Consider the following 13,500-nt stretch of genomic DNA (forward strand, 5'->3'; position numbering starts at 1 on the left):
AGTACAAAATATATTTATACAGACAGGAAAACACGAAAGCATATGCCTTAAAGGTTAGTCGACCATTAAGTGTGAGCGAAACGAAACAATATAAAGAAAAGGAAACTAAATGATTAAAGGGTAAAAATTCAGATGTAAAACTAATATGCTTTGTGAATTTAATTCTGTCTATGAAGCATTTTTCAATTTCAATTAGCTACTTGGAGTCGTATTGCTTAAATTAAGATCTGAAATATAAAAAAATAGATAATAAATTAAAAACTGCATATAGAGAAAATAAAAAGCCATATTTTAGCATCTTTATATCATGAAATACATATAAAAAGATAAGAACTTATTATTGGTTATAAAAAAGAGTAAATCTAAAACTTTTTGCTGAATTTATAAAATATTTATCATGGGAAGCTTGATAATTACCTAAGGAGTGCTATATAATAAAACTTGAAATACAAAAAGTAGCACGCCTCTGGGTAAACTGATATAGAGGCATTATAAACTAAGAAAATGCATACATTCGATGACGGGTCAAAAATAAAACGAGCCTTTTAACATTGAATATAAAATAAAGACTTAACATCAATATAACCATAACACATACGAAAAAAAATTGCAGAAACAAGAGCTATGCTCATAGTGACTATATTTTCAGATAAATCGTAATCAATAGCAGCCCAACTTATCATCAAAAAGTAAAAAAAAATTGATTTCTCGGGAAAAAATTCATTTACTTTTCCTAATTTATTTTATAGTAGTTGAAAGTATGGTGATCAACTATAAAAAAAGAAGAATCTGCGAATATATAAAGTTATACAATATATGTTCTTATTCCTCCACTACACGCTAGTAAGAAAATAAGTTTGAAATCAAATCCGAAGACTTAGATAAAAAGAGATTTTGTGTAGCAAAAATGCTGAAGTCTAGGTAGAACCGATAATGGAGGCAAACATTCAACCATCAGTGATTGCTTATATATTTTAAAAAACAAAAAAATAATGTATTACCTTAATAGAGTTAGTCTTACCAGTCATAATATAAAAATTGCTATAAACAAGAACCAATAGAATATATTACACTAGAATTTAATTGCATTAACTATGTGATTAAAAAAGGTATATAGCATATTACAAACCTAAAATATAGTGAATCTGCACTTTTAAATGTGTTATATATGTATAATAATCTATGAATCATAATAAGTCAATTATTCAAATTATGGTATGAAGAAAAGTCGGACTAATAGGTCTTATACAAGGATATCAAAGAAGATGTAAGATAATCAGATAGAAAAAAACAGACAGATGATCCGCTTGAGGATAAAAAATCTGCGTATGCTAAATAAAATTTTTATAATTAAAATAAAAAAATTTAGTCATATCTATAAAAAGACTTAATGTCCACAATAAACTGTATATACAAATAGTAATATATAATATTTTATCTAGAAGTATGGTTTTAGCCGTACTATAATAAAATTGAAGATCTATATTCTTATTTTTTATTTCGAGTTTCGCATACCTCAATGCCATTTTATATCTTTTCAGCTACAATTTTATTTAATGTATACAAATATAAATATTCACATCACAATTTTATGTCTTATAATTACAAATATCTAACAGAAGTTTTTTACATTTGCGTCTGCATTAATGTCAAGTTACCATGACACCTCAATTAAATATATATAAATTTAATAAAGAATTCTGTACCCATATGTTTTTTTGAATTCTTTTGCTGTATAGGCTTCCAATAAGTATAATCAGCTATCTTTCTGGCTATTTTATCGGTATATAGTGTGCTAATATAGCCTCTATCATGCAGATTTCGAATAGATTAATTAATTAACACAATGCCAAAAATGCATTTAGAATCTAATTATCATATGATTTATAATTTTATAATATTTCTCGATATATTGCTTAGTTAAATAATTTTTACAAGTGAATTTTGTGTTTTTTTGTTATATCTGGTTCATTAACCATTTGTTAAGTCTAGGTATACATTATAATGCATTTTTAGAAATTTGATTGCTTCCTTTTATTTGTCATTTGGATATATTATTATGCAGCATCCTGATTTTACTGTATCCGTTCATGCAAATAAAGCGATATAGTGTCTGATTTTACTTAATAAAAAATTTTAAATCGTATTTATAAAAAAATTTTATCAGAGTTCTTACCATTTGGAAATAATATTATTAAAAGCAGCATATTCAAAAAAATTAAATTATAGAATTTTAATAGATAAAATAAAAGGAGAAGATTTCTATTATCTCTTTTTATTGAAAGCATCGCGATAATTTATGTGTTTCTCGATTCTGTGCATTATGTGTTATGTATCGATGCATTAAAAATGATGCTAAGTGTTTTATAAAACAATGACAGATCTATTTTGATTCTTTCTTTTTCTATCATTTCTATAACCTTATTGGAAGCAAGTTTTTTAGCACATATAGTCATTTTTTAACGTTTTATCAATCACTAGGATTTCATACTTTTCATTCTAACTCGAAAGTTGGTTTTAAATTATATTTCTATCGGAACACCTATTTATATGTTTCTTAATATCGAAAATTTTTATAAAAATTACTTTTAAAAAATATGTTTTCTTCATACATACAAAAAGGTATACTAAACATACATTATATACTGAAAATGAATAGAATTGTAAATTACAATAAAAAAAACAATTACAAATTAATATTGTATACTTCGAAGCTTTTTAAATACAAGTATTCAAGCAGTTGTATATTATCAGTTGTAATTACAAGAATAGCATTCAAAAAAAACGTACAGTCTACAAAAAAATGTATTACTCTTTAGATTTTTTTTTACAAATAATTGCTTCCCCTGTGATTTTTAAATTATATAAAATTCTAAAAATATGGAATATAACAGTAAAAGAAGAAATGTTTTTAACTTATCTTCTTTTTTATTCAAAATTGATAAATAAAAAAACGAGATAATATATTATTTCAAATATTTGGCATGATGTCATATCTCTTTGTTATAAGAAATATTTTGTGAAAATTTGTTAATATAAATTTTTTTTTGCAAAAATGATACTTAATATATATTACAATGCAAAATAGCATTTTTCGTAGTACATTATTTATCACATATCATATAAGCGCTCCTGCAAAATAAATTAAGTTCATATGTGGTATGTATTTCGAATTAAAGAAATGCTGCATCAAAACAAATGTTATCAAATGTTTTTATGCACTTAATATTAACATTAATGCAGTAAAAAATATGCAAGAATATGAATATGGCAATAGCTAGTTTCGTTTATGCTACAGAACTTTATCCATGACTTCGTGCTATTTTTGTTATATCATATTCATTAATTTAATTTTTACTTCATAAGATATCAATTTACATTATGAATGCTGCAAAATTCTATAAGAATTCATAATATTGTTATATTCAACTAAGATAACAATAATTTTTTATTAAATATAATATTATTTTTTGCATTTTTGTAGATATCTTATATGTTTCATAATCACTATTTATTGCATATTTGAGTATGCTTTAGGTTTATATCTATAAAATATTATATCAATAAAATCCGTTTGTTTTTTTTGAGCTCAACTCTGTCTTTGTAAATTCTTGGTACAAAAATGCTTCTAATAATTTTGGACTAACAGTTTTTAACATAATCTTACTACAACTAAATATTTTAACTAAATTCTTTTATAGATGTTTTTTTTGTCGTTTAATATTTTTTCTTAAACCAGTGATTTTTTTTTCAAATCATTTATATGGTTTTTAAAAGCTTTTTAAAATATATCTCTTTACACAGAATAATTTTTCGTTTACGTAAGCATAGTAGAAGTAGTCGTAATTTACCAATATTGAAATTAAAATTTGTGTTATATTAACCTTCTACTGTGTTGAAAAGTCATGATGGATAAAATAATTTACGATAAAGAATTTATGATAAGTTTTTAAAACCATATAATATATCTATAAAATTCATGTTGTGTAAAATAGTACAATTAAAAATAATGGAATATAAAAATAGCATGCCTTAAGAGTATTTTTATATTAGATGCCTATATTTATGTTTTATACATCATTGCAATTCAAATTATTAGTAATATTTACCAAATATATAGTATTTATATATTATATACAGTGTAAAACCATATCTTCTTGGTGGAAATTGCTAAGCATAAATATTCTAACAATTTAAAACTGTACGAAATCGTTAGAATTGGATATTTTTACTGTTAACAATATTCTCTATACTTCTAATGAATATAATTTATTATGTATAACATAAAATATTGCAATAATACAGATATTTGCTTGTTAAATTTTAATAAAATAGAAATTATAAGTTTTATTCTGTAATTTCTCCTATTCGTGAAAAATTTTTAACAATTTTAAATTTTATAAATTCATCTACATTTAAAATTGTTTTATAATACACTTATCGTTTATCATTAATTTTATAGCCTAAGCATATTTTTTATGATCTAAAATAACATCATTTAAATAGACAATATCACTTAGTTAAGACATTTTATGCAAATTGCTAAACACCAAGTTTTTATTTTCACCTTGGTTTTCTAATATAGGAATGTTTTAATGTTCCATCATCACAGATAACAAATATTTACTTGATGCATTTTTAGCATCCAACTTCTTAATTCATCTTTGAATATTAAGTTGCTAAATTTAAAACCAAAATATCGATGTGAAGTTTGATAACGATATCATTATTAAAGAAAGATTTGTTTTCCATCCGGCCAAAAATTGATCATAATATGTCCTTACAAATATAAACTATAAGGAATAAGAATATTTTTTTATTTATACGCTAAGTTTCTTTTTATCAATTGTGACATGGCCAGCCTATTGGGAACATAACACAGCTCCTTGATACATCTTTTGACACCACCCCCGGATCTATCTTCATCAACTGCTTTTATTCTCAAATGAGATGAGTTCAAGTGTCTTGCATAATGATTTAACCATGGTCTTTTTTACAATTGCTGATTTTCAAGATTAATTACGTCAAAACTTGTGGTGATGTGGTTACAAAATACCACAGGTCGTATTTTAAGGAGTTGGGAATGCCAATTGAAGCAGATCATACGCGTAAACAATAGGATTGAGGAAGAAACTTGGAAAAAGAATTTTTGTGAGATGAACAGCATGTAAGAAGATTGTAAAGATGATGAGGCGGAAAGATCTTCAGCTAAATCTGTTCGATAGAGCAATCCAAATTTTGCCTAAAAATTGTAAGTAGTTAAAAATCTAATTAACCCACAACAAAAATTTGAGTAAAACATTTTTATCATTATACCATATGTCATAAGATGGGATGAAGTGGTAAAACAATATAATAATCGATATCTAAAAGATCTCTTGGTTATAAATCTGATAGGGTTAGTTATTCCAAGTATATAATCTAGAAAACCCCTTATGGTAATGGGCTTTGAAAATAGAAGATGATATGGTCAAAAAAATAGATAAATGGGCTAACTGATTTTCAACCACGGTTTGTCTGAAGATTAATTTAATTATAATATGAAAGTTAGCATATAAATAGACATTATAATAACTATATTCACTTAGAAATAACCTTTTATTTTTATTTATTATCAATATCATTTATTTAAATATTTTTGAAAATAGTTTTATTAACCATGAAATATATTTTTTATGATCATAATTTGCGAACCTCATCTATTAAATTATCTTAATTTACTGTGCAGTATACTTTTAAAAAGTTAATTTTCTTAATATCTTATGTAATTTTGTTTATAATTTAAAACTATAGAATTTAGATACAATAACTTTTTGTTTCATGAATTCGAATGTATCAATTACTTTTTAAACTATCTAAACTCAGCAAAAATTAATTCAAAAACCAATAATGTTAATTACAACATTTATCCCGTTTTCTTGGCGTTAAATATGGAATAGATCTATAGAGCTTTATAAAGTTCTGTTTTCTATTATTCAAAATATGTACGTTATGTTTTTGTCAAATATGTGCTTTTAGCGCTTAATTTAAACTCAAATTCTATTTATGTAAATTTTTTTATATTTTTTCTTGTTTTCCTTATTTTTGGTTGAGTATAAAATTATTTATTTTAACTTTTTGTCGACCAAAGAAAATTTTCAGAGATATCTTTATAATAATTCAGCCGTATATTATTGTTTAGAGACTGATTTTCTACCTTAAATGCTTGCTCGCACAATAATTAGATTGTCCTATGCTATATATTTGCTGCATAGTATTTTAAGCCCATCTTTTTACATTATTCCTAAATAATCTTCTATGCTCAAGGTTCATACCTTCCAGTTGTTTTTCATAATATTATTGTTTGTGTATATCCTTCCGTTTACGTTGTTATTACCAACTGATTAATATACGCATTGTGTCTTTTGTAGCTCCAGAAATTCATATTTATATATTAAATAATGTGCTTATGTGTTAGCTCTATCTTATAAATTTATACTTTTTTCCAACCTAGAAAATTTTAAATCCAAAAAATAAGGCTTAGAATAATCACTTATATTTGTTTTCGATATTTTTTTTACGAATGCGTTTTATCTTTTTGCTTTTTATTCTTTTATAACCAAGTGAACTTTATATAGCTAAATATAACGAGCTAACCTTATCTATATTCGCATATACCATTATATTTCGGTGTTGATCTTATTATTTTAAAATTTTTCATACAAATAATTAGATAGCTCTAAGAGCAGATCAATATTATTTATTTGGTTGTGCAAAAATAAAAAGTTTTAATTTATTATGAGCCAGATTTCACCTTGAAGCTTTTTCTTGTTTTTAATTAAGAATACTTAAGAAATATCTATACTATAACACATATTCATGCTTCTGAATATCATATTATACTTAAACTTTTACTAAAAATCTTCAGATATATAACTTCTTGCTTCAAGACGTTTTCTAGATTCTATATTTTTGCATATACACCAGCTTCTGTGAATTTTCTCCATTAAAAGAACATGAAGCATGTGAAACTGTAGTCAATAACTAATATTTTGAAATATACGTTCATTTTTATTTGTACAACTCAGATTTAATGGTCGAGCATAACGTAATTGATCCCTGTGAGCATATTATCTATACTAAAGCACCAATCCTTCTAGCCCATCTTCTTTAATTAAGTATGATTTCAAAAACGTATTAGTTATAAGTTTTTAAAAATTTAATATTTTGAATATATCTTGGATTTAGTTATAAGCTCCAAATTTTTTATATAAAATCACGTAACATGTGGTTATCACGCGTTTTAACTTATATATCCGGGCTAGTCTTTGTTTTCTGTTGTATATTAATGAAAATTTCAGTGCAATCAAATCACATTATTTATTTCACTTTTAGGCGCAATCAATATTATAAATACAATTTAGACCTATTTCTGAAGATGTAATTTATCTATATATTTTATTATATGTCTTTATATTTGAACTGTCACTAAATGATATTGTTCCATCTTAATTTTAGTTTCTATCTTTATTTCAGAATAATAACTTTGCATATAATTAAAATCAATTGACTTTGGATTTTGGTTGTTTATTAGCAAATTTTATTATATGGCTAAAAATAAGCAGACATTTACCATAATATTGTTCTCTCTCGTATAATGGTCATCTTGAATCATTTCGAATCTGTTAACCAAGTGGTGAACGTTTTGACTGATTAGCATACGTAAAAGCAACATAATTTCGCGCCAAACATTCGTTATAATCTCGAGGAAGTAAAACCCGGTTTTTTATCCGGTTCTTTGTTAGAGGAGTGTTGCATTTAGAAAAGCCCAAATTAAGAAATTTTTACCAATGAGAATATTTAAATAGTTTGATTTTGCAAGATTAATATTACAAAATATAAATCATTTCGTTTTCGTGCCAGTACAGAAATGTCGACGTCTCTAAATTTCAATTTTATGTACAACAGGATCAGATCAATATCAAGTGGGCCGAGCTTCATCTTCTATTTACAATATGGCAGTTTTTTATAGTTAGTTTTTATGTTAGCAGTTATTTAACTATGCAATTTTCTTCAGATTATAGTTCTGTTGTTTCTTTTAAAAATTAAAATACCCATTTTAAAATTTAATTCATCTCCTTTATAAGATTGGGTTTTCGGATGGTTGACTACCGGTTTTGGATATACACCACTGTTTTTTTATCCATATTATGATGAAACATAAGGGCTAACAAGTGAAGAAATAAATTCTTTCTGACAAAAATATGCAAAAAACAAGAAATAAACTCAGAGCTGGTGATTATGATAGATAAAAAAAGACGTAGTGACGAGAACAGAGTGGTTTGACATTGAATGCCTGTGAAAAGACATACAATATTTCAGATAGAATTGTCTATACAATTCTAGACTTTCATTTTATACCATCTTCAGAGAACAGAAAATATGCGTGGAAAAGGTTTCAAAAACATTCATAGCATACGAACTAGATATTAATGCGCAAACAATATTTATAATATTGATGGAATTATACAAAAACTAGTTTAAAATATAGTAAAACATAAGATCAGATAGGAAAGTAGTTAAAATAGATGTGTCAAGTCTGACAAATGTAAACATTCTATGGGGTATCAATTAATATAATCTATGTTCTTAAAATATTGTAAAATAATGGTAAGAAAAATTAAAATTTTTATTGCGCGTAAACAGAAAAAAAAATCGCTTACAGATATAATGGGGGATGGTATAAGAATAATTTAGTGGTTTATACAGTCATAAATGAATCATATACTGATAATAGTGAGTATTTCTGAATATAAGACTTAATAAAAATATTCTTTAAGATGTAAAGATCACAAAAAGGGTGTTCAACGAATATTGATTGAAGGATTTTATGAAGTTATGAAAATTCGCATTTCATTTCGAGCAAGAACATAATAGAAGGTAAATTTAATTTTTGATTAGATGCATCATCTAAAAAACGATGAAATCAACAAATACTATCATTTATAATTAATGTTTATTAAATTTGTTCAGCTTAATACTAATGGGTAAAGGGAAGGCATTAAACGCCCGGTGCTCTGATTATTTTAGATATTATTTATAATTAGTATGCTATTAATATCCTTATACAATAATTAAATGAAGATCCGACTTTAATTTCAAAAATTCAAATATAACATTTGTTAAATTTATAGTGAAAATTCATTCATTTTGGATATATTTCTTTTTTTTAATATTGATCGGGATTTTGCATAAGCTAAGTTAACTTTAAACTATTATGTTAATTACTTGATTTTTGTTTTGTGTTTCCATCTCGCGTTAAAGTCTTTTAATCTACCGAATATATTATATCCTGTTTAATGTCTGGTAAAGTGCAAATCATGTTGTATTTTGAAAGGTTTTCTGTTGATCTTGTCGTATTTATTTCTGTTCTATGTAAAAAATAATTTTGCTGGAATACGAGCCGCAATTATTAGTTTTTAATCATCTACAATCAAAAATTTATATAAGCCCGTAGCTCCTTTTTCAATGATTTTGGCTTCTTTAAAAAATACTGGAAACCTATTCTTTAATCTTCGGCTATTCGTGTCTATTTATATAAAAAAAAGAGAGGGGATAAACTATAATTATGGTGATTTTTTTTCAATATTTTATTAATTATATCTCTTTTGTATAGTTCTAGAGATAACTCTAATTTTATTTTATTTCATAAATTTAATCTAAAATTCTTGAACGTATTTTTTTAAACAGCTCATTCACTATTCTGAAATATATTCCTGGTTTCTATTTTCAAACTACCCAAGATAAATACATCTTTATTGTACTCAGTATTTAGCAAGTTTGATAATCGCTTTTTTTTAATAGATTCGAATCTTCGGTATGTTTCAAGTATGTCTTTCAATCTCTAATGTCCATATTTTACTTCATTTTGATACAATAATCGAGGCAAACATGGTTGTTAGTTTACAAAATTATGACAAAACTATTAGTCTGAGTATGTACTATTACCCACTTATATAATTTTTGATTACAACAGCAAAATTCGGAAGTATAAGAAGCACTTTCTTTCATAATTTTTCAATAATTTCGCGTTTACTGTAAAATATAATATTGCGTTTGAATTAGACATTTATCGTTATAATAAATGCAATCTGTTACATCTAAAGCTTTCAATTCGCGTCAATGTTTCACATATAAATTTATTTTGTATGGTAACTCCACTAGCTTTACGAGCATCTTATAAGACGCAAGAGTGGTGGTTGTCACAAATTACATGATTTCGTGTTTTTTTCCATCACATTCAAACAATATTCTGAATACTTTATTTCATCTTTTTTGCATACAGGTTGTGTTTTTTATATTGAAAACCTATATGTTTTATACTGTATTATTGTTTTTCTTAATTCTCTTATTTTCGGCACATCCATTATTTGATTTTGAGTAATTCTTATCTATCCAGATTCTCGTTTATACATGGAGGTACATATGATATATTTAAAAAAATTGCTGAAAAATATACCTCTTTACTTTTTCTTTATCATTTTCTATATTTTTTGACAGACCAACCTTTTTTGTTAGCTTCTTTTTCTTTTCTTCTAAGTAAAAATGCGATATATATATCAATAAATGGAAAACTACTACAAACTATAGCACGTATAAGTATTTTACGTATTTTGCATATCAAACATGCTTTTGTAGTGGTATCTAGTGATATTAGCACAGACCCAAAGTTAAAGAATACGAAAAATGTACTATTGTAATTTAGAGGAAGTTAATTTGTTTTTCTTTTTTAGTTAAATGCATCTTACTTTCATTATTGTAAAAGGTTAGTCTTTTTTTTATTAATAAAAGTTATGCCGTTTCTCTGGAAAAAAAGTTTTGTTTTTCGTTAGTTATCTTTACATTAGTTGCATTTATATTAATTTTCGCCCTTGAATAATCCCAGTCTTTATTGCAAGTTAAAAAATTCGAGCTAGAAAAGTTTATCCAAAACAACCATTTAATAAAATAAAACTTTTGATCGTTTGCACATAAAACTCAGTGAACCTACTTTCGACATCATTTTAAAACATTTGGATTTTGAGATAAACATCTCTTAAATGAATTTATTATTATACGAGGTGGTTGTCGTGTAAATTTTCACAAAATTATATTGAGCCGTAATATTTATTTTTATAATTCATTGGGTTAAGCCTAGATGCTTGCTTTATTTTGGAATGTATCTGTTTTCGATGTTCTATCTTGGTATTCTTTTTTCTTGTGCAATTTTGATCATTAATTATGAGAAGGTAAAAAATATTTTTATAAAAGTATGCTTATTTTTAGGTGTACTAAAAATAAAAATTATACAGTACAATAAAATTGATTATGACAACTAAGAATAAATCTGAATTTTTCGATAATAAAAATTATTTCTAGAGTTGGAAATATTGTTCATAATTTATTGTTCAAAATTAATTCTGATGTATGATCATGATCATAAGTGAATTTGTTTTAAGTTTTGGAATTAGATTAAAATATATCTAGTATGTATACCTTTTAAAACCTTCAAAATATTAAATGTTTAGATTAAATGCTTGCATGAAAAAAAAAACATTAGCTTGAAAGTTTTTTTCTATTTATATGTATATTATTGAGTTTTTGACGGTATAATAATTTTTTTTCAATGAATAATCATAAATAGGTTCAAAGGATTTAAACGAAAATAATATCTATATCAAAGAAATTTTTTTTATATATATTTTTCAGTATAAATTTTTGTCTGGAATTATCAGAATTTTATGGGTTCCGCATATACGCATAAAAAATCTTTCCTGTCCACGATCCCGATATAATTTATAGAAACCACAAATTTATACTTGATTGATACAACTAGAATTTATTGGGGCATAAATCTTAGTTACAAATACATTGTTTTTTTGATATTATTTGATTTAATTATATGAGGGCTAAATTATTCGTAATGATTCAGTTTTTGTTTTCAAGCAAAACTTACCTTATCTCTCGTGCGCACAGCGTTTTAATGCTTTCGGCTATTTTATCCACATAGAATCTTCTTATATCCCTCTTCTCTGTTCAAAACTTATATATTCTTTGTTTTTTTCAATCTCAATCCCAAGTTTATGCCATGTATTGTAATCTAATTATATTATGAGTGTGCAGTAACGCAGTTGGTAAAGAAACGATTTAATAAGTGCCTAAGTTTCAAACGTGACATACGTACGGATTTAAAGCAATTTACATAAAGCTAAAACACAGCTAGGGGAAGGTCCAGTTTTAAAAAATAGTTAGTAAAACCATCTAAAGATTATGAAAGCTAAGCAATAATAAAAAATGTTCGTTTAAGACGCCGAACCTTGCCATAAAATTATATTAACCTACTCCATTCCGCAAAGAAATAAGTATAGGGAAAGTTTGGAGTGGTTTTAGCATTATAATCAAGGATGTAAAGTAGATATAATCATGTACCCTCACCATATCGACTACTGCTTGTTAAAAGAGGCATGATTCACGGAGATTAAACATGTATTAGGAAATGAAAAGGATCATTCATTGGGATCCGTCTTATTAGCAATCTTTCTTAGCAGTCATAAAGAAAATTCTTAGAAAGAAGATATATACGAGTAAAAAAACAAAAAAACAGCCAATTAAATTCACCTCTAATTTTAATTATATTGGCTATATAAAAAAGGTCAATTTATTTAAAAATTTAAGCTCGAATTTTTTTTTAGACTATTCGATGCCTTGATAATATGTAAGAGTTAAGATAGGTGCTGTTTTAGTAAAAACTCCATACATAATTCACAGTTTTCAAAATAATTTATAAAATAAAAAATTAGAAAATACAAATATAGTTTGTCACATTCTTTTATATGTTATATAATATAATAGAATTTTTTTCAAAATAAAATTTATAAAAATGAAACGGCATAATAACTTAAGAAAAAGCAACACAAAAAGGTGATGTTTAGAGATATTATTTTACCGAAAATGCAGAATGACTAAATTATTATTGAATATTTATTGCGGAGTCTCGGTTATTATTTATAAAAGTCTTCTATAAACATTCAAGTTGTCTTTTATTTATTCAAAATATTTCTCAGTGCTAAATTTACTTAATTTTTCATGGATTTGATCAGATATTGATCCCTCTCTTGTACCGATAATTACACTTATATGCAAATATTTTTTTTGTATGTTTTGATTTTTATCATGAATTTCAGCTTCTCCTTGAATTTTACATAGTTGCATATTTATTTTTATGATGTGTACAATAATCTCATGCTCTATGTTGTGTAATACTTTCTTAAAAGCAAGTTCTTGTAAGTAAATTCCTTTTTCTGATGAATAGTTTACAAATATCATCGACCTTCTCTTTATTAGTTCTATAAGATCACTACTGTCCATATATTCCAGAAAATTTTCTCCATTTTTAAAGAATTTATTTCTATAATAATCCATAATATATTTTTCTATTATTTCTTTATATTTTATTAAGCGATCTACATACATACAATTTAA

Source organism: Rhyacophila brunnea, unplaced genomic scaffold (genome assembly GCF_057557595.1).
Source record: "Rhyacophila brunnea isolate RB1 unplaced genomic scaffold, BYU_Rbru_1.0 scaffold_96, whole genome shotgun sequence".
Taxonomy (NCBI): domain Eukaryota; kingdom Metazoa; phylum Arthropoda; class Insecta; order Trichoptera; family Rhyacophilidae; genus Rhyacophila; species Rhyacophila brunnea.